The sequence below is a fragment of the Adiantum capillus-veneris genome, chromosome 24 (assembly GCF_014529385.1).
Source record: "Adiantum capillus-veneris isolate H3 chromosome 24, ASM1452938v2, whole genome shotgun sequence".
In the NCBI taxonomy this organism is placed as follows: domain Eukaryota; kingdom Viridiplantae; phylum Streptophyta; class Polypodiopsida; order Polypodiales; family Pteridaceae; genus Adiantum; species Adiantum capillus-veneris.
The window spans coordinates 135,852,230-135,871,333 of record NC_140954.1 but is presented as its reverse complement, the minus strand read 5'-3'; positions in this window follow the sequence as shown (position 1 = coordinate 135,871,333).

The following is a 19,104-nucleotide window of genomic DNA, read 5'->3' as shown; positions in this document are numbered from 1 at the left end:
ACATTGTGCTCTTGTACTCTTCTCTTTTATCATTAATCTCAGAGCATCCTTTTGGCTCATGCTATTGTACTCATTACCAATTGTACTTATTTGAATATATTCTAGTTTCAATATCATTTTTCAATTTCCATTTTAGTTTTGTCTTGTCTTTGTTTTGAACTGGTTTAGCTAACTCTACTAACTCAACCTCGAATAAATGTCAGAAGTGACCAACTCATTCCATTTTAACAATCACGGTGGTGAGATGAACTGCTCTTGATAAGGAATCTCTCTCCCAATCGGATTTCCGAGTTAGCCAAATTCAGTCATGCTGCCCAAAAGAGTTGGCTATGGCAGAAGACCATCAACCATATTTGTAGACAATCCAAATCATGTTATTCCAATCCCAAAGGAGTGAGAGCGAGACTTTGACACTAACACATAGGGTGGCAATGAAATCGATCCAACCTTGGATTAGCTAGAGGCGGAGAAACAGGATGAATCCCAGTACTCTACAAGATCGAGGTATCGGTGGTCGGAAAGAGTAGAGAGATACTCTCAATTTGGTGAGTCTCAGAGGAAAGAAAAGGGAAAAAGCAAAAAACATATAGATGAGAGTGATGGAAGCAGAAAGAGTCACAAGTTAGGACACACGAAGACAGAGCAGAAACCAGACCCAAATATTGTAACTAAAACGGATGATAATGACAAGTGGGATGTAGATACTGATCACTACATCAAGAGAAGGACTAGAAAACACAAGTCAATATCAAAAGCAAAGTCTAGGCACCATGAAAGATCCTCTGATTCAAAGATTGTCTTTCATGTGCTCAAAGGAGGAAAGAAAGGCGAGCCAGATGTCCATATTCAAGCCTTTGAACAATATGCTGAGCTCAAGGACATTGACAATGAAAACTGAGGAGTTTGATTGCACCTCTAGCTCCAATTTATTTGATAGCAATTGATATGATAAGGGCAAGAGAAAAAAGAAAGGATCTTGGACAAAGAAACTCGAGGAGATGTCCAAGCAACTTGCTAAAATGGAGAAGGCTAGAACCCCAATCAACAAACTTGAGACCTAGTGTTCAAAGTGAAAATCTAGGGATCACAAGTTAGATGAATGTAGTCAATGTACCTACTGTAAAGCCATGTTTGAAATAATTGCAAAATTAGAATTCAACATTTCAATTGGCCGCTCATTCCCTATCCGAGTGTGACAAGGGTCTGATATCGAAGCCTTTAGTGGGAGCTGAATGTCTTGGCAAAGCCTACCTTGCAAGGCTATTTCACAATTTGCTGTCTAGTTGGGACTCGGGAGGGCTAAATAGATAGATATATAGATAGATAGAGAGAGAGAGAGAGAGAGAGAGAGAGAGAGAGAGAGAGAGAGAGAGAGAGAGAGAGAGAGAGAGAGAGAGAGAGAGAGAGAGAGAGAGAGAGAGAGAGAGAGAGAGAGAAGGGTCTTGAGGATGGTTGCTCAGCATGGTAATGACATGGGCAAGGGTGTGTGGGCTGCACCAGGTCGGACTCTAGAAGCCGGCAGACAAAGTTGGTGACAAGTTTGGACGAGGTTAGTAGGAAGTACCATATTTTCAATTCATAGCCTCTTCACCAACAACCAATATGGAAGCGTACCCCAAGCTGGATCACTTTATGGTAAAAGCGTGTGTGCTTTTTCTTTTATGTGGTGCCCTTTAATAAAGAAATGGTGATGTAGGAGTCATTGTGAAAGAGCTGATGTAGCCCTACAAAAGAGCCCATGGACGTCTTCCTCGACAATATAGAGTTGCAACGTGAACCGAGAAGGCGTAGGGCCCCTTGTTGTGGGAAGCGCGGGAGAAAGAGATCAACCGACACTGAAATCCTGGGCAATTACCATAATCAATATTAATTTGAGTAGTGCCTTAAGTGCAACTTAATCATTAACCAAGGTGGATGTTAACAACACCATCATTTGAATAAACTAAAAACAAGGAGTTTAGGATCCCTTTACGAGATTAAGTGGATGGTTAACAGCTCTAGGACTTATCAAAATGATTAACATCTTAAATTGATGACAATGATGCCTTGTTGCTCTTTTCCTGCTTCAATCCCCCTTAAGCTTCTCAAATCTCTTGCATTCTTTGCTTTCAAAAATTCTCAAAGCTCTTCTTTTAGTATTGCCCTTCCCCTTGATGATGTTAAAGATGGTGGCAAAGTTTCTCTGTCACACTCCACCGCCGCGTTGGCTTCAAGACCTCCTATGTAGCCCTTGAATTTGTCTTGAAATTCCGAGTTAGAGAGAGAGAGAGAGCTTGTGCTTTCTTCATGCCGAGAAAGAGATAGAGAAAAGATTCTCCCCTGCTATACCTTGCAGGTTTTAAAGAGCTTCGCCTCTCTCCTTCGTTCTTCCCTCTTTACCCTCATGCCCTATTTGATGTTGGTACTTCCCTCAGTCTCGATGTCAAGAAAGGGATTTGCCTTGAAGTCCTAAGATAGCTTGCTGAGAGAGAGAGAGAGAGAACAAGATCCTTCTCTCTTCCCAAGGTTGAGTGAAAAAGAGATAGAGAGAGCGAGAGTCCGCCTTAGTCGAGAGAGGGGGAGAGATCTCCTCACCTTGTCCTCCATCCTCCTTGTTCCCTCTTCAACCCAGGCTCTTGTTCTTTTTTCCTTCAAGCCTTCACGTTTCTTCGTTCATCACGTTCATGTCCTTGCAGAACCCACCAAGCCTTGAGCTTCTTCATGGGCCTTGCTTAACCTCGTGGGTTTACCTCCCCTTGCTCCTCACAAGGCTTAGTCGAGAGAGATAAAGACAGATCTCCCTCTCCCATGCCTTCGATCCTCCTCTCTTGCCCTCGAGCCTCCCTTCTTGGCCTCGAGCCTTGCTTGTTAACCCACGGGCTTCAATTCCTCCCTTGCCTTTGATGAAGCATAACTAGGTGCAACACGCTTCCCAATAGAAAACTTTTTGCACTGAAAGCTCATCAATAACTTTATGTGCTTTCTTAAGGGCACCTCATTTAACATACATAATGACCAAGGCAATGCTAAGCATATCATTTGGCTCCAAGAACTTCTAGCATTGGTGTAAAACAATCTGCACCTCCCATGACATTGCCCTATTTGGCATAATCTTGACTAAACGAGTGCCGAACTCAATTACAACTGAGCATACCCAGTTATCAATGCACTATAGGAGATGACATTTTGGACAAGATGCTCCTTGAGCACTTATTGATCTAGTAAGTGCACCGCATTCCAAAACCTGGTTGACAATCCAAAAACTCTGAGATGGCACACTGATCGAGGTGACCAACCTAGCACAGCACTAGCCCCTGATGAAACTTTAACTGGCAATATCTTGGAAACCAAAACTCTGATTTCCGATCTCAAAAGATCGACGCGCTCTAGATGAGCACTTCAAGGCAATGCATTCACTTCAACCCTAACCCTTCATCTATAGTTATCCAATTTGGTACGGATATGCAATCCACTCAACTTCAAACTGTCATAACTTCTTCAACATAGCTCTAATTGACGGGATCAAAAGATTAGAAGTTTTCCAGCTCACCCTGTGCCCTCTGTGTCATTTTGAAGATGATAGATTTGTAGTACGTGGTACTGCAACACCCTTGCCACAAAATCAGAGTCAAGAAGTGCCTGATGTTTGGGTGACTCAAACCCCTCTCGTATTGTGGATATGCTCGGGACAATCGACTACAGTGGTAGCCCTTAGTGCATAGGAGATGGCCACTGCACGAACATCGAACCGGAATCGGAAGCGAGGTCGGGAGGAGAACTTGTTCTCCACACCACCTCCCACTTCGACATCCACCGTGCCAGAGGATTCTGTTGTTGCACGCTGAAGATGTAGAATGCAGGAAAGGGCAGCAACCTCCACTCCCGTTGGGACTGTCTCTGTGGGGATGGACATTTCCTCGTAACTAGGAAATTTTGGAGTCACTAACACAGCTGCTTCGACAGAAGGCACCCTTCTTGCAGTTTTGCCTTGGGAGGCGACGACCGCAAACCCCTCTGACCAACTCCAGGCATGCGGCACATTTTTGTAGCGTCTTGCGGAGTCTATTCGTTCGGTCTGGCTAGCTCCCGCAACTGAGGCACAAGTCACAGAGCTGGAAACGCAGGTAACGGCTTTGCAGGCTAGCATTGCCGATTTAACAAATCAAAATCTTGAATTAATTACGGCAGCTCGGCGGCAAACTGAAGAAATACAAGTACTCAGGGAGGCTAATTCTGCATTTGTGGCTTCCTATTCAAGATGAATTGCTCCAATTGCGAATGCAGAATAGCCTTGCCACTTACTTAGCATCTCATCCTGGTGATGTGATGATCAACATGAATGATCTGGATGCCTTAGCAGTGGAGATGCAGCAGGACCTTCACGATTTTTTGGAGAATCAAATACTGAGTTGGAGAACAAGGCTGTCTGCTGAGGTGATAGCGCATCGACCAACTTAGCAGGTGGTGATGAGGCAACCTGAGCCATCGAATATTGATAGAGGTAAGAATGTTGTCCCAGAACGTTTTCATATTGTTGATTGGGTGCAAGCTACAAAAGATTGTGCTGAGGCCCAGGCTCACGTCCCTTGTTTGCAGCGAGTGATTCATCGCCTTTGTAAGGAGCGGCGCAGGTTATGTTTCTGGGTGGAGACTTTGTCTCATTCCTTCTCCCTCAGTCTTCCACCATGTCCTCATTTTTGGACTGCACTAAATAGATACCTGTCTCGATATTATCCTCTGCATATGCCTCTTGCTCCTTTGCCGCAGGCACCTCAGTCTATTTCTTTTCCAACACAATTTATTTCAAGGGATCCTTGGAATGGAGCACACTGAGATAGATCCACATCTATTGGCCGAGGTGTATCGGGCTCATCGTGAAGATTTTTGAGGATTTGGCTATATGGACATCTCTTCCTCACCAGAGCAGGTCGAAGAACAACAACCGGAACCTTCCACACGGAGGGGCTAAGGTGTGGGTTTGCGCAATCCACCATGCGTGCTAGGTGTTACGGCATAAGCCGCACAGTGCGGTCCTGTGGTCCTGCGGAGGTATGGACATTGCGGACTAGGAGTCATGCGGCTTTAGGGGAGTTATTCACAGGATATCATAAGACAGGACGAGGGTTTTGCACCGTTCCTAATCTACGCTGGAGCAGCGGTTGTATATGGGGGGGCATACCTATCTTTGGGAATATCTCTAATGTTCATGTTATCAAATACATCTTCTCTCTTGTAGTTTGTGTTCAATTATATATCAATGAAGAAGGCAATGTTCTATTGGCTGTAATCTATCTTATGTTCTGCCTTCCTGTGTTTTGCTGTTCATATAATGTAAGACAGTGTGCGGGTAATCATTCCCGTAATGCTGATTGCTCCTCTGCGGGCAATAGACATTACAATTTGAAACTTAGATGTTATCAAACTCTTCAAAGAAAACGTTCAAAACTCTTTGATTTCTAGAGGAGTTCGAGGAAGAGGAAAGTAAGATTCATAAGTTGCACAAAGTATGAGGTTTATTTGAATTTAAACTCTTGCGTGAATAGAATGAATAGAGTTGAGAATGCTTTCTAGCTATACTAAAATTTAAGGTAGTTTGTTTGTGCAATTATAAGTGTACTTAGAAGAATCAATAGAAAAAAACGCAAAAAAAGCAAGTTTTAAACCCAACGCTTGGCAAGGGGCATCCCCTCATCATCATGGACATGAAAAATTTCAAAAAAAGTCAACATACTAGTTGTTACTATCTTCTTATTTGTCTAAGTGCCATAACTTTGGCTTTGCTATGGGCCATGTTGAAAACTCCACAAGAGGGAGGGAGGTAGGTCTTCATCCAATGATCATCAATCTATCAGCACAAATGTGCCTTCCTTGGCTTCCTAGCCTAGCCAACAATCATATAATGCTAGGGTTGCCGTTGCTTGTTGCATTGCTCCAGGGTAAGTAGGCAATGAAGATTATCGATGTTCCTTTGGAGCCTCTTTTATCAATAATGTTACTTGCTAGTGTGGATTTTGGTTGCAATGATGAGATTTTAAAAATTATTGCAATGTTATCTATAGAAAACATTTGCTACAAGCCTTGAGAGAAGTAGGCACAAACTAGCAAAAAGGGAGAACAATTTTTCTAGCATGGTTTCTGGTTTTAATGATCAGATTTCAAAAATTATTGCAATGTTATCTATAGAGAACATTTGAGACAAGCCTTGAGAGAAATAGGCAGAGACTTACAAAAAAGAATTTTTTTCTAGCCACAGGGGGACCATTTCAATATTTTAGCTGTTTAGGGAGGCATAGAAAACTTGGAATCTCCTTGGAAATGTCACTCTTCCCCTCTCTCTTGTTTTTGCTCCCCATCATTGATGCATGAGATTTTGAAAGTAGTGTCAATCTACAAAGGGTTTCTAAAATGTACAAAGGAAACTATCACATATTCTAAAAATAACAATATTTTGAAATTAGTGTTAGTGTACAAAGGAAATTATCAAAATTTTGAAGTTAGTGTCAATGTATAAAGCAAACTATTAAAATTTTAAAATTAGTGTCAATGTACAAAAGAAACTATCAAAATTTTCAAAAACGACAAATTTTACAACCGATATATATATTACAAAGGGAAAGAGGGGTATATGGATTCTTTATAATATTAGATAGGGGGTTGGGTTAGTGCTATGGGGTCCGTAGATAGAGGGTTTTTTTGCATATGGTTGCACACATGTGACATCTCCCCCAAATATAAGTGAATCCCTAGGGGTTGCTGGAAGTGGATCTTATGATTAATCCATATGTTATTGTTAGAGAAGATCGCACGGAGTGGAAGTGAAAGAAATTCACATCATGTGGATTACCATTATTCATCTAAAATATCTTGAGTATGTGCAAAATGTAGATGCAAGAGAAGTGAAATGAAGAGAAGTTTCACTCCCAAACCCTATTCTTACCCTTGGGCAATAAAGATATTGTGGGGAGAGTTGTACCTATAGCAAGGAGAACCTAGAGCTCATGGAGAGATTTGTGAGAGTGTTTATATGTGAAGATATGGCTGCTTATCTTGTGCATTAGCACAGCTTCCCACGAAGGCTGCTTGTTGCTTTGACAGAGTGTCGTTGCTTGAATGCCTTCAATAAAAAGAATTTGGACATAAGAGAAATGGAGATGGAGATGGAGATAGAGATAGAGATAGAAGTAGAAGTAGAGATAGAGGTAAGGGTGGGTATAGAATTTTAAGTGGATAATAATTATATTTGGGGATAAAGATAGAGATATAAGATGAAAAAAAAACAACAAAAAACCAACAAAATTACAAGCAAAGCACACCTTATTTGACAAACCCTTTGGGAGTTATTTTCTAGTTTGATGGAAAGATAAGGACAAGGAATACTTAAGCCTTGATTGATGCACCAAATTCAAGTCCTTCTTTGATTAAAGTTGATCTTGCAAGGAATGATTATAAGATCGGCTAGTCTTTCACAAGGGGCAAGTGTAAGGGCTTAAGTTTATGTTGATGGCTAAGTACAATTATGCATTAATCCTTTCATCCTCTATTGAGTGGTTTTCAAAGAAGAAGAGCTCCCTTTTTATAGGTAGAGAAAACCCCCAAGAGAGGAGCTAGTGTGAATAAGAGCTAGCAAAGTTTGAAATTATTTGTTCCTACATGATGTGGGCAAACTAAAGTCCACCGTCTTGAACATATCTCCTCAATCATGGCTCCAAAAATAAAATAAAAAATTAGGTCCAAAAATCTCAGCTCATGGGCTACAATCTCATATTATATGTTTTTTGCAAATCGGTTGGAAACTATGTGTAAAAAAATCATCTTAATAGGGTATCTTTTTAGCAGCAAAAGCCTACTCGTGGTCCCCTTAGCCTAGATTTCTATTTGATTCCAATGGACACCTCATGCAATATGAAAGCATGAAATTTTTCCTTAACAAAGTTTTGAAAGAATCCTTTCAATAATGAATTAAAATAGGTGCATCTTTGAAAATTATGCAAGTTAGTATTCCACTAGTATTTGATATTTTCCTAGTAGATATTAAAATAGAATATGAAAAAAAATGAAAACCACATAGAAAATATATCTATTTGGAATCACACTATTTGTAGGACCTAGCTAGAGTGCTATACACCAATGGGATAGTAGAAAGATAACACTAATGCTTCTTTCCCTATGTCAAAGAGGCACAATTGTTGACTTTTTTCCCCATTATACATTATAACGGTTAAGTAAAAATATGCTATCCTTCATATAAATACAAGGATGAGATAGAAAGCTTATTCTTATACTTAGACATGCATATGTACATTATGGGAAATATACTCATGCATCTAAAAAGTCACAAAATAAATCTCTAAGCATTCGTCCCACTATGTATGTGCCACAACATGACAACGGGTTATGTGATGAAGAAAACCAAATTGGGTGGCCTTGGAAGCAGCCTTTGGATGCAATTTTGTGGTGGATGCACGATTGATGAAGTAGAGCATAAGCTAGACGATTTGAAACAGAGCTTGGAAGGTGGCTTTTGAGAGTTCGAGAGAGAATTCAAAGCCCTTTGGGTAGCTAATGCAAAAAATGTTGATTTTTGAAGTTGAATAAGCTTAAGGATTGCATGCATTAGGATGTTTTTGATAAAGTCAAAGTGGATAGACTAGTGTCATATGGGGAAGCAATGGATTATGAAAGAGGCCAAACTAAGAAGATTTTGAGAACCGTCAAGAAAGGAAAGGTTTGTCAAATCCGGTGGTGCCAAGGCCAATTGATGTGGTGGAAGGAAAGACAAAGCCAATGCAAATAAGTCTACCTGTGTAGGAGGAGTGGAGGATTCTTTGGTTGTCAAAGGATGGAGTTGTTCCTATACCTAGGTTATTGGTTAGAGAGGCTCCATCTATGGAAGAGGTTCAAGTGATGCCAAATGAGACAAAGGATGTGCGATCAAGCTTATGTATGGTTGGTCAAGCTCCTATCATTTGTGCTAAATGTCAAAAATTAAGGTTTGTAGATGAGATAGAAGCGATAGATATAGATGAGGTTCTAGATCTTGTAGAGGATGAGGAAGATGAGACAAGCTATAACCTATGGCCATCCAATAGGATCCCTTATTCCCTTTGTGTAAAGGGAGCCTGTGAGTGTGAGTGTGTGTTTGTCTCTCATCCCCTACTTACAGGGTTCACCCCCTCTTATGTAGGAGTCTTGAAGACTTTTTTGTACACACACAAAGCATCCAATTCCACTAAGCTTGACCATTTGGACTTACCTTTGAATTTTGAAACCTTAGCATTTTGGAAGTCTTAATGGGCTGAACCCTAAGGTATTTGGAGCCCATTGTTGCACACCGTTCTTTTGCAAATGCCCCCCCCTTTGAATCCCTATTTTCACTCCTTTGGATCCCTACTATGGCCAATCTGCCAGCTTAACCAATATTCTAGCTTTATCTCCCCTGGTACTTTTCCATATTAAATGATCAGTTTAACATGAGAAAATCATTTAGGAGAATTAGATATTAGTTATTATGACATTACCTCTCTCTTGAAATCATACTCTTCCTTGACTATGGGGTGAGAAGACAAAGCCTATTCATTAGTCCTTTTTCTAGTGGATAGAGGATACCTATCTTACCCTACGACATCGTTCTAGAATGGATGACTAATCCATTTGGCACTTGAGAGCCTAAGGTTGCAAGCATGTCTGCGCATTAGTCCTATCAATCTTCTATAGTAGAGTGACAAGCTCTACTTGGTGTTTGGAAGATGTCGTCTCCACAAACTTGATTCTAAGCATGCATACTACTGAACATTTGTGCACAATAAAGAAAAAGAGAGTCTTCAATAAGACAAAAACTTTGTTCATTTTAAACATTTGTACATTTTCTTACTCTAGGGAAGCATTGTAAGCATTGACAAGGTTTAAGTTATCCTTTTATTGTATGCCTTACATCCATCTAGCATCTTCAAAAGGATAATTCTTAAAATTTATAAGATACCGTCGGATAGTCTTATCGCCTCTTAATACCTTGTCTTCATGTCGGAGAATGGACTCGGGATGCAGCACCTCTTCTTGGTCCTTGATCTTTGGTGGGTCCTCAATAGTTGGTTCTTTAGGTGGCTCTCCTTTGTAAGGCTTTAGTAGGCTCACATGGAAAGCATTGTGCATGAGCCATTGGCTAGGCAACTTGAGTTGATAGGCCATTCCTTGATTGGTCAAAGAATCTGGAAGGGACCATAGTACCTTTTTGATAACTTAGCATAGCACTTTTGGTGTCCCGTAGGATTCTTTCCCGTTGTGTGCCTTAATCGAGAGTTGGGAAATTTAAGTAAGACCCAATCATTTTATTTAAAGACTTGGGCTCTTCTGTGCTTATCAGTAGCAGCCTTTTGCCTTTGTTGTGAAATAGAGATAGCATCCTTAATCTTTTGGAAAGATTCTTGTAGGTCTTGGCTATACTCATCTGTAGCAAATATCTTCCCGTGCACTTTAAGTATCAACGGACTTTTGGATATTCCCTCAATTACCTTGAAAGGTGCTTTTCCCGTGGAAGTATGTATAGTGTTATTGTAGGCATACTCCACTAAGGGTAAGTACTTCTCCCATTAGGAACTTTGATCTACTTCCGTTACGTAGGCTTTTAGTAGATCAAGAATTGTTAGGTTAGCTATTTCACTTTGGTCATCCGTTTGCTGGTGATAGGCCGAAGAGAAGTTTAGCATTGTCCCTAAATTCTCAAAGAGACCCTTTCAAAAATTACTGGTCATTCTAGAATCTCTATCCAACACTACATCGGCAAGCCATGGTACTTGAAGATTTGTGATATGAAGAGGGTTGCCATTTGATGGGCTTTGATAGTCTTTTTGATAGGCATAAAACGAGCTTGTTTGCTAAACCTGTCAACTATCGTCCATATTCCCATATTCCCATGAGACTTATGCAATGCAAAGATAAAATCCATGGATATGCTCTCCCATGGTGAATTAGAGATTCACAAAGGTTGAAGCAATCCAGGTTGCTTCTCTTATGAAACTTTGCCTTTCGGCATACCACACATTTAGAAACATACTCTTGTATGTTTGCTTTCATGGCACGCCAATATAAATATGTTTCAATCCCGTTTAGGGTAAACTGAATCCCTCTATGCCCCGCATAAGGAGGAGCATGAGATTCATACATCACTTTCTCATGTAGTGAGTTAGTAACGCATAGTATATTTCCATAGAGAAGATAATGTAAAGTAAATGGTTCTTCTTTCTTCCCTAATGCAAGGGCTGAAATCACATCTCTAAAATCTAGATCAACAACATATCATCTATCATAGAAGATAGATCATTGTGAGTTGCTATGGAAACCGCATTCACTCTCGGCTATCTTGAGAGTGCATTGGCTACTTGATTATGCTTGCCAACAACATGAACAATATGAAAATGAAATTGCAAAAGAAAATTTGTCCACCTCATTTGTTTGCCGGAAAGCTTGGTCCGCGTCATGAAGTACTAAAGAATTTGGTGATCCGTTTGTAGAATGAAAGGAGTCCCCAACAAGTAATGCTTCCATGAGTCTAAGGCATGTAGAACTGTGAGAAGTTCCTTTTCATATATGCCTAGAGATTGCTCAATAGGGTCAAGCCTTCGACTTTCATAGGCTATGGCATGCCCTTCTTAGAGCAAAACAGCTCCAAGGCAATCACCACAAGTGTCACATTGGGCCTCAAATGGCTTGGAGAGATCCGACAATGTAAGCACATGTTGAAAGATAAGATTTTCTTTAAGCTTTTCAAAAGCATTGTTCTCCTTGGCAGTCCATGTATACATAACATTTTTCTTTGTTAGGTAATGTAATGGTCCTGCTATTATTGAGAACTTTTATATGAAGCGTCTATAGTATGCACACATACCTATAAAGCTTCTTAGTTCATGAAGATTCCTTAAATTAGGCCATCCTTTTATTACCTCTAGCTTTGATGGATCCATTTGGATGCCATCTTGACGGATAATGTGACCTAAAAACTGAATCTCTTGTAAGAAAAACTCACTTTTCTTTTGATTAATATAAAGTTTATTCTCTCGTAGAACTTGAAATGTTACCTGGAGGTGTTTCTTGTGTTCGTTTAGTGAATTAGAGTAGATGATGATATAATCAAAGAACACTCCAGTATAGGTTATGTGAGGCATGAATAGCTTCTCCATCAAGCGATTGAATGGGGCTGGTGCATTGGTTAAGCCAAAAGGCATGACAATGTATTGTAAAGACCAAATGTAGTGCAAAATGCGGTCTTTACAATGTCTTGATCAACTATCCTTATTTGATGGTAGCCACTTTTTAGGTCAATTCTACTGAATTAGTCAACCCTTGTAGCTTATCAAATAGGTCTTCTACCCGTGGAATGGGAAACCTTTTTTTGATAGTGATCCTATTTAGTGCTCTATAGTCGACACACATACGATATGTGCCGTCCTTCTTTTGCACTAATAGCACGGACGAAAAAAATGGAGATGAGCTAGGCCTAACCATGCCCTTGTCAACTAAATCATGCACTTGCCACATAATCTCCTCTTGTTGAGATTGATAAACTCTCTAAGGAGGTTTATTAGGTGGTGAACTTCCTGGAAGGAGTTCAATTGCATGGTCATCATTGCCTCGTTCAGGAGGTAGTTCACAAGGGATGTCCTCAATAAAAACATCTTGAAATCCCTTGAGAAAATTGGATAACTCTAATTACTTTTAATTGTTTATGTTTTCTTTTGCTAAAGCATTAGGTTCATTTTGAGAGTCTTGAACAAAAATCATGTACACAAAAATAGAGCTCTTTATTGAATTATTGAAAGCTTGCGTATGTACAATGGGTATGGTGTTACCCATCTCCTTGGCATCTATGTACATATATTTTTCCCTGAACCTAAAGTAGATTTTCCTTTCAGGGAATTTAACATTGGCAGCCATGTGATCAAACCATGGTGCCCTTAGGATTACATCCTCGTGCTTGCGAGGAGAGATAAAGAAGTCCTCTTTGTCCACATAGCTTTGGACATGGAGCCTCAATTTCCCAATTAAGGAAGTGACTGAAGCTTCTTGCCCCATGAAAGCACCATCTGCGGGTAGGACATCTCCCATCTCATAGGCTTGGATGCCTAGCTTGGTGGCCAACTCCGTGGATATGATTTTGTGAGTAGAACTAGGGTCAAAGAGAATAAAAGCATCATGTTCTCTTACCTTTCCCCAAGCATGGCATAGAGGGGATCCTTTGTGGTGAGCTTTCTCTTCTTGGATTTCAACCAAGGTAGCTCTAGGAAGCTCATGGCGGGTGTTCTTTTGGGGGCAAGCACGGTAGGCATGTCCTTGCTTGCCGCATTTGAAACAACGGTTATTCTTGTGATAACGCTCAAGATCTTTAGGAGAGAGAGTTTGTTTTTTTCCTTTGTAAACTCCCTTCTCCTTAGCTTTGTTGTTATTGGAATTGCCCTTAGGAGACTTTTGGACATTGTCCTTCCCCTTAGGCTCATTGGAACCCTTGTTTTCTGTGGGCTTATGATTTCTCTTAGCCCCTGTTTGGAAATTGATTTGTGAAGCCACTATAGTATGGTGTATGGACACATATATGGTGTGTGGCCTTTGGGAGTTAACATACTCCGCCATTTCTTCAGTTAAGATCACACAAATTTTTGTTTTTGCTCTCCAAAATCCATCTTTTTGAAGACAGTGGCTTTGAGATGTAAGTCTCAAAACTTGTCTACATATTTGTGAATTCATTTGTAGGGAGAGAGCTTCAAGCTTTGCCATTCAATGAGTACTTTGTCTTTGGCATCGGTGGCTAAAACTGCTTCATAATGGAAGCTCTTAAAGCTTTCCATGTTCATGGAGCTTCACCGTTGGCCCGTAGGCTAGACCACCATTGCCGGGTGGACTTTTGAAAATGCATAGCTACATGGCATAGCTTAGAGGACTCCATGAAGCCCTCATCTCAAAACGCTGCATCAAATTGTTGGATGAAAGCCAAGACTTTGTCTGTAGCACCAAAGGTGCCATCGTAGTTAAGGAAAGAGATGCTATTTCCTCCCTCTTTGAAGTTCTTGAGCTTGGACGATCTCTTCCACAGGCATAGGATTTCCTATGGCCTCTTCCCTTTGATGGTTCAAAAGTTGCACCATCGTTTTCTTCAAAAGATGAAGAATTTGAGGAAGATGGGGAAGAGGGTGACCTCTTTCTTGCCTTTTTCTTCCCTTGTTCCTCCTTGTCTGCACCATCACTTTCTTCATAAGAGGAAGATGCTGAAGAAGATGGAGAAGAGGGTGACCTCTTTCTCTTATTTTTCTTCTCTTTTTTTCTTGTCATCCCTCTTTCAATTATGGTTTGGAGAAGTGTGTGATGGTCTTCTCCGTTTAGGAGGTAATGGAGAGTGTTTTGCCTGCCGTCTTTGTGGAGCCATCTCCACCGAGGTGGTAGGAGACTCACTTCTTTCTTATTCCTTTGGTGGGGGCTCTTGAGTTCTCCTTTGGGAAGGAGATGTGTCGTCAAGTAGTAGATTTTTGAGCCCTTCGTACGGATCCTCTTCTTCTTCCTAAATCGGAGAGAGGCCTCTTTTGGAAGTCTCACAAGGAGGCTTCCTAGGTACTCTCCCTTCATGATGGGAATTTTGGAGAATCCCATGAGCACGTAGCTGCCATTGCACTTAACTTTAGAGGGATGGATTGCCCATGGCTTGTTGAAGCCTAAAAACAAGGTAGTTAACAAGCATAGGGGCATCATTAGTAGCTTGCTCATTACCAAATCAAAGCTATCAACATTAATTTCACTCTCTTTACTATTTTTAGCCATTCTAACAATTTTTTTATGTGCTCTTTGGTACTTCAAGCCCTAGTTCCTGCTCCTCTTTACCCCTTTAGAAAAACACTCAAGCTACTGTACCTATGGCTCGAATATCATTAATTACAAGGAATAGAAGAGAGGGTTGTTCAACACCAAAACAGTAGCGGCTCCTGTAAAGATTCTAACAGCTCAATAGTGGTAAAGCCGTAGGCAAGCCCCATAGGACTCCACTATTAAGACCATAGACCTCAATGGTGATGCCCGGTTATCTGCACGAAGGCAGACACACTGCAAGGCTGAAAAATCCCTACTCTACTTACTCAATTGCAATTAATAATACGAGCCATTAATAGCTAGCTTGAGGACCTCCCTTCTTGAGCAAGAAAAGAGAAACCTTGTGCTCTAATACCAATGTAACATTTAATGGCTTAGTAACTTGTGTGTAGCAGAAAATAGCATAGACATAGTGAGCATTTCATTAGAATAGATTCCTAATGAGCATAGCAAGAGTGCTTGGGTGGAGAGAGAAACAAAAAGCATAACACCTAGTTAGATAGGCATGAACAATACTTCAAAAGAGAGAGAAATTAAGCTATTGATAACAGTAAAGGACCGGATTTTCATGGAGCCGGTCCCCCCTCCAAAAGGCTTTGTATTATAGGCTTCCCCCATCAAGGGAGACATTTTAAAATACAATTCTTTGTGTTCCTTCAATAACTAGCTAGTGTAATGAAGATGGAAACTTCAAGCGCTAAGAAAACACTTATAAAACACAACATCAATTCCCTCACGGTCTCAGACCCAAGACCTCACACACCTTCAAAGATGGTGAGAGCTAGCGGGGTATGAGAGTAGATTGAGAGGAAGAAGGAGTAGTCTTACAAGAAAGATGTATATCTCCTCACATAATCACTCATACTAGCATACGATAGCTTAGTAATTAGCATGGCAGAGGATATGAGCATGCATTGAAGCTTAGTTCTTGGTTAGAATTGCATCACAAAGCCAAGAGTTGTTGGTGTAGGCCTCCCTTCTCACAAGCTTGGAGTAGGTGATGAGCTTTCCATTAAAGCTTGATAAGGAGAGAGAGAGAGAGAGATTCTTTTTGCTTCACACATGAGATTGTGTGAGTGTTTGTGTCATAATGGCTTGCCAAAATCAGCCCCCCCTCTCTCTTGGTCAACCCCTCTTGCAAAATACTCATGCTGACACCCCATTGGACCCTGCAAAGCTAAGACAATGAAAATTAAGAAGAATAAGTGACAGCCTTGTCACGTGTGTTCCCCTTTCCCCTTTTGTGAGAACTTTAGGTAATTTAATAATGCAACTAAACTCTCATTGGACCCTTTGTCTTCTGGCCTTGTCTTCTGGCCAATAGGAAGCAGACAACCCATTGGGCTGCTGAGTGCTCATTGGACCCCTTGGAAGACTATCCAATAGTCTTCTATAGAGCTTAATTCTTATTGTTTCTTTTATCAAGTGTTTAAACTAAATGTATTCTAGCCTAATTCTCATTGGTCCACCTCTATGGCCATCCAATAGGATTTGAGTGCACCTTGTGGGTAACTGGACTAGGGAGCTGACATGTGTTCCCTATTCCCTTTGTGTAAAGGAAGATTGTGAGTGTGTGTGTGTGTGTTTCTCTCTTATCCCCTACTTACAAGGCTTGCCCCCTCCTATGTAGGAGTCTTAAAGACTTTTTTGTAAACACACAAAGCATCCAATTCCACTAAGCTTGACCATTTGGACTTACCTTTGAATTTTGGAACCTTAGCATTTTGGAAGTATTAATGGGCTGAACCCTAATGTCTTTGGAGCCCATTGTTGCAAATTTTTCTTTTGCAGATGCACCCCACTTTGGATCCCTATTTTCCCTCCTTTGGATGTCTACTGTGGCCGGTCTGCTAACTTAACCAATATTCTAGCTTTTCTCCCCTGGTACTTCCCCATATTAAAAGATCAGTTTAACATGAGAAAATCATTTAGGAGAATTAGATATTAGTTATTATGGCAAGGAGCCTATGGTAGAGGAGTTATCAATGCAATAGTTGTGTCCTATTGTGCATGGAGGAGAGACCAAGGATGTAGATTTATACAATCTTTTTCAATAGGTATGTGCTTCATGGTTGAAGGGTATGCTTGTAAGAAGCTATGTAGTGGGTCATCCGATCGTCAGGTACATGGCTTTCTTGAGAAGATCTTTACTTTACATGGTTGGGAGGGAGGGTCATGTATGTATATGAAGTAGGATGATGTGAATTGTGGTGCTTTGTTTGAAATATATTGGATGTAGGGTGATGCTCATAAAGGTGAAGGTATGTTGTGTGCCTTTTATATGCATGATTGACTATGTGTTGGGATGCAACACTATGTGAAGTCATCGCAGATGGATGGATATGCTAAATGCGAGGTGTTTGATCCAGGTGGTTTGACTAAGAAGGGGGCTGGCCAACCCGCTTGAGAGAAGACGACAAGCAATAGAAATAAAAATTGTACATATGGTTGTATGTTTCTATGTGTGCTCATAGTGTTTCCTAGCTTTGGAGTTCAATAAACATGCTTCTGGTTGAACAAAAATGTTCAAAAAGGGGGTTGGACAAAGGCGGTGGAGCCAATGTCAGTCAATGCCATAAAGAGGCCAAAGCAGGACTATGGGCATCTACAAGTGCATGCCAAAGTGGTAAAGCAGATATGAAGGTCAAGGGCAGGCAAATGGTTGCAAATGTGCCGCAATTGGATGAAGTAAAGTGCAAGCTAGAAGGTCAAATGCAGAGATTGGATGGCAACTTTTGAGAGTTCAAAAGGGAATTTGAATCCCTTTGGGGGTATCTAATCTAGGTAACTGTTGCAAAAAATGCTTAATTTTTGAAGTTGAGCAAGTTGAAGGATCACCCGCATGAGGATTTTTGTGATAAAATCAAAGAGGATAGACTTGTGTCATATGGGGAAGCGGTGGTTTATGCAAGAGGCTAGACTAATCGGATACACCAAAGACCATTGACTTCCCATTACTTGTACACACCTTATTCTTTACTAGGTAAAGAAATATGGGACTCTCTCACACACATAGTGTGGAGCTGCTCCACCCAAATCTTGTGTTCTCTCTCTCTCTCTCTATCTCTGTCCTTCTCTCTCTTTGTACGCACCATATTTGTTGCAAAAAAACCTGTTGCAAAAAATGCTGAAAAATCCCTATTCTACTTACTCAATTGCAATTAATAATACCAACCATTTATAGCTAGCTTGAGGACCTCCCTTCTTGAGCAAGAGAAAGAGAAACCTTGTGCTCTAATACCAATGTAACATTTATTGGATTAGTAACTTGTGTGTAGCAGAAAATAGCATAGACATAGTGAGCATTTCATTAGAATAGATTCCTAATGAGCATAGTAAGAGTGCTTGGGTGGAGAGAGCAACAAAAAGCATAACACCTAGTTAGATAGGCATGAACAATACTTCAAAAGAGAGAGAAATTAAGCTATTTCATGGAGCCGGTCCCCCCTCCAAAAGGCTTTGTATTATAGGCTTCCCCCATCAAGGGAGACATTTTACAATACAATTCTTTGTGTTCCTTCAATAACTAGCCAGTGCAATGACGATGGAAACTTCAAGCACTAAGCAAACACTTATAAAACACAACATCAATTCCCTCACGGTCTCAGACCCAAGACCTAACACACCTTCAAAGATGGTGAGAGCTAGCGGGGTATGAAAGTAGATTGAGAGGCAGAAGGAGTAGTCTTACGAGAAAGATGTATATCTCCTCACATAATCACTCATATTAGCATAGCATAGATTAGTAACTAGCATGGTAGAGGAGATGAACATGCATTGAAGCTTGGTTCTTGGTTGGAGTTGCATCACAAAGCCAAGAGTTGTTGGTGTAGGCCTCCCTTCTCACAATTTGTAAGTAGGTGATGAGCTTTCCATTAAAGCTTGAGAAGGAGAGAGAGAGTCTTCTTGATTCACACATGAGATTGTTAAGTGTGTGTGTGATAATAGCTTGCCAAAATCAAGTCCCCTGTCTCTCTTGGTTGAGCCCTCTTGCAAAATACTCATGCTGACACCCTATTGGACCCTGCAAAGCTAAGCCAATGAAAATTAGAAAGCATAAGTGATAGCCTTGTGACATGTGTTCCCATTTCCCCTTTTGTCAGAACTTTAAGTAATTAAATAATGCAACTAAACTCTCATTGGAACCCTTTGTCTTCTGGCCTTTTATTTTGGCCAATAGAAAGTAGGCAACCCATTGGGTTGCTAAGTGCTCATTGGATCCCTTGGGAGACTGTCCAATAGTCTTCTATAGAGATTAATTCTTATTGTTTCTTTTATCAA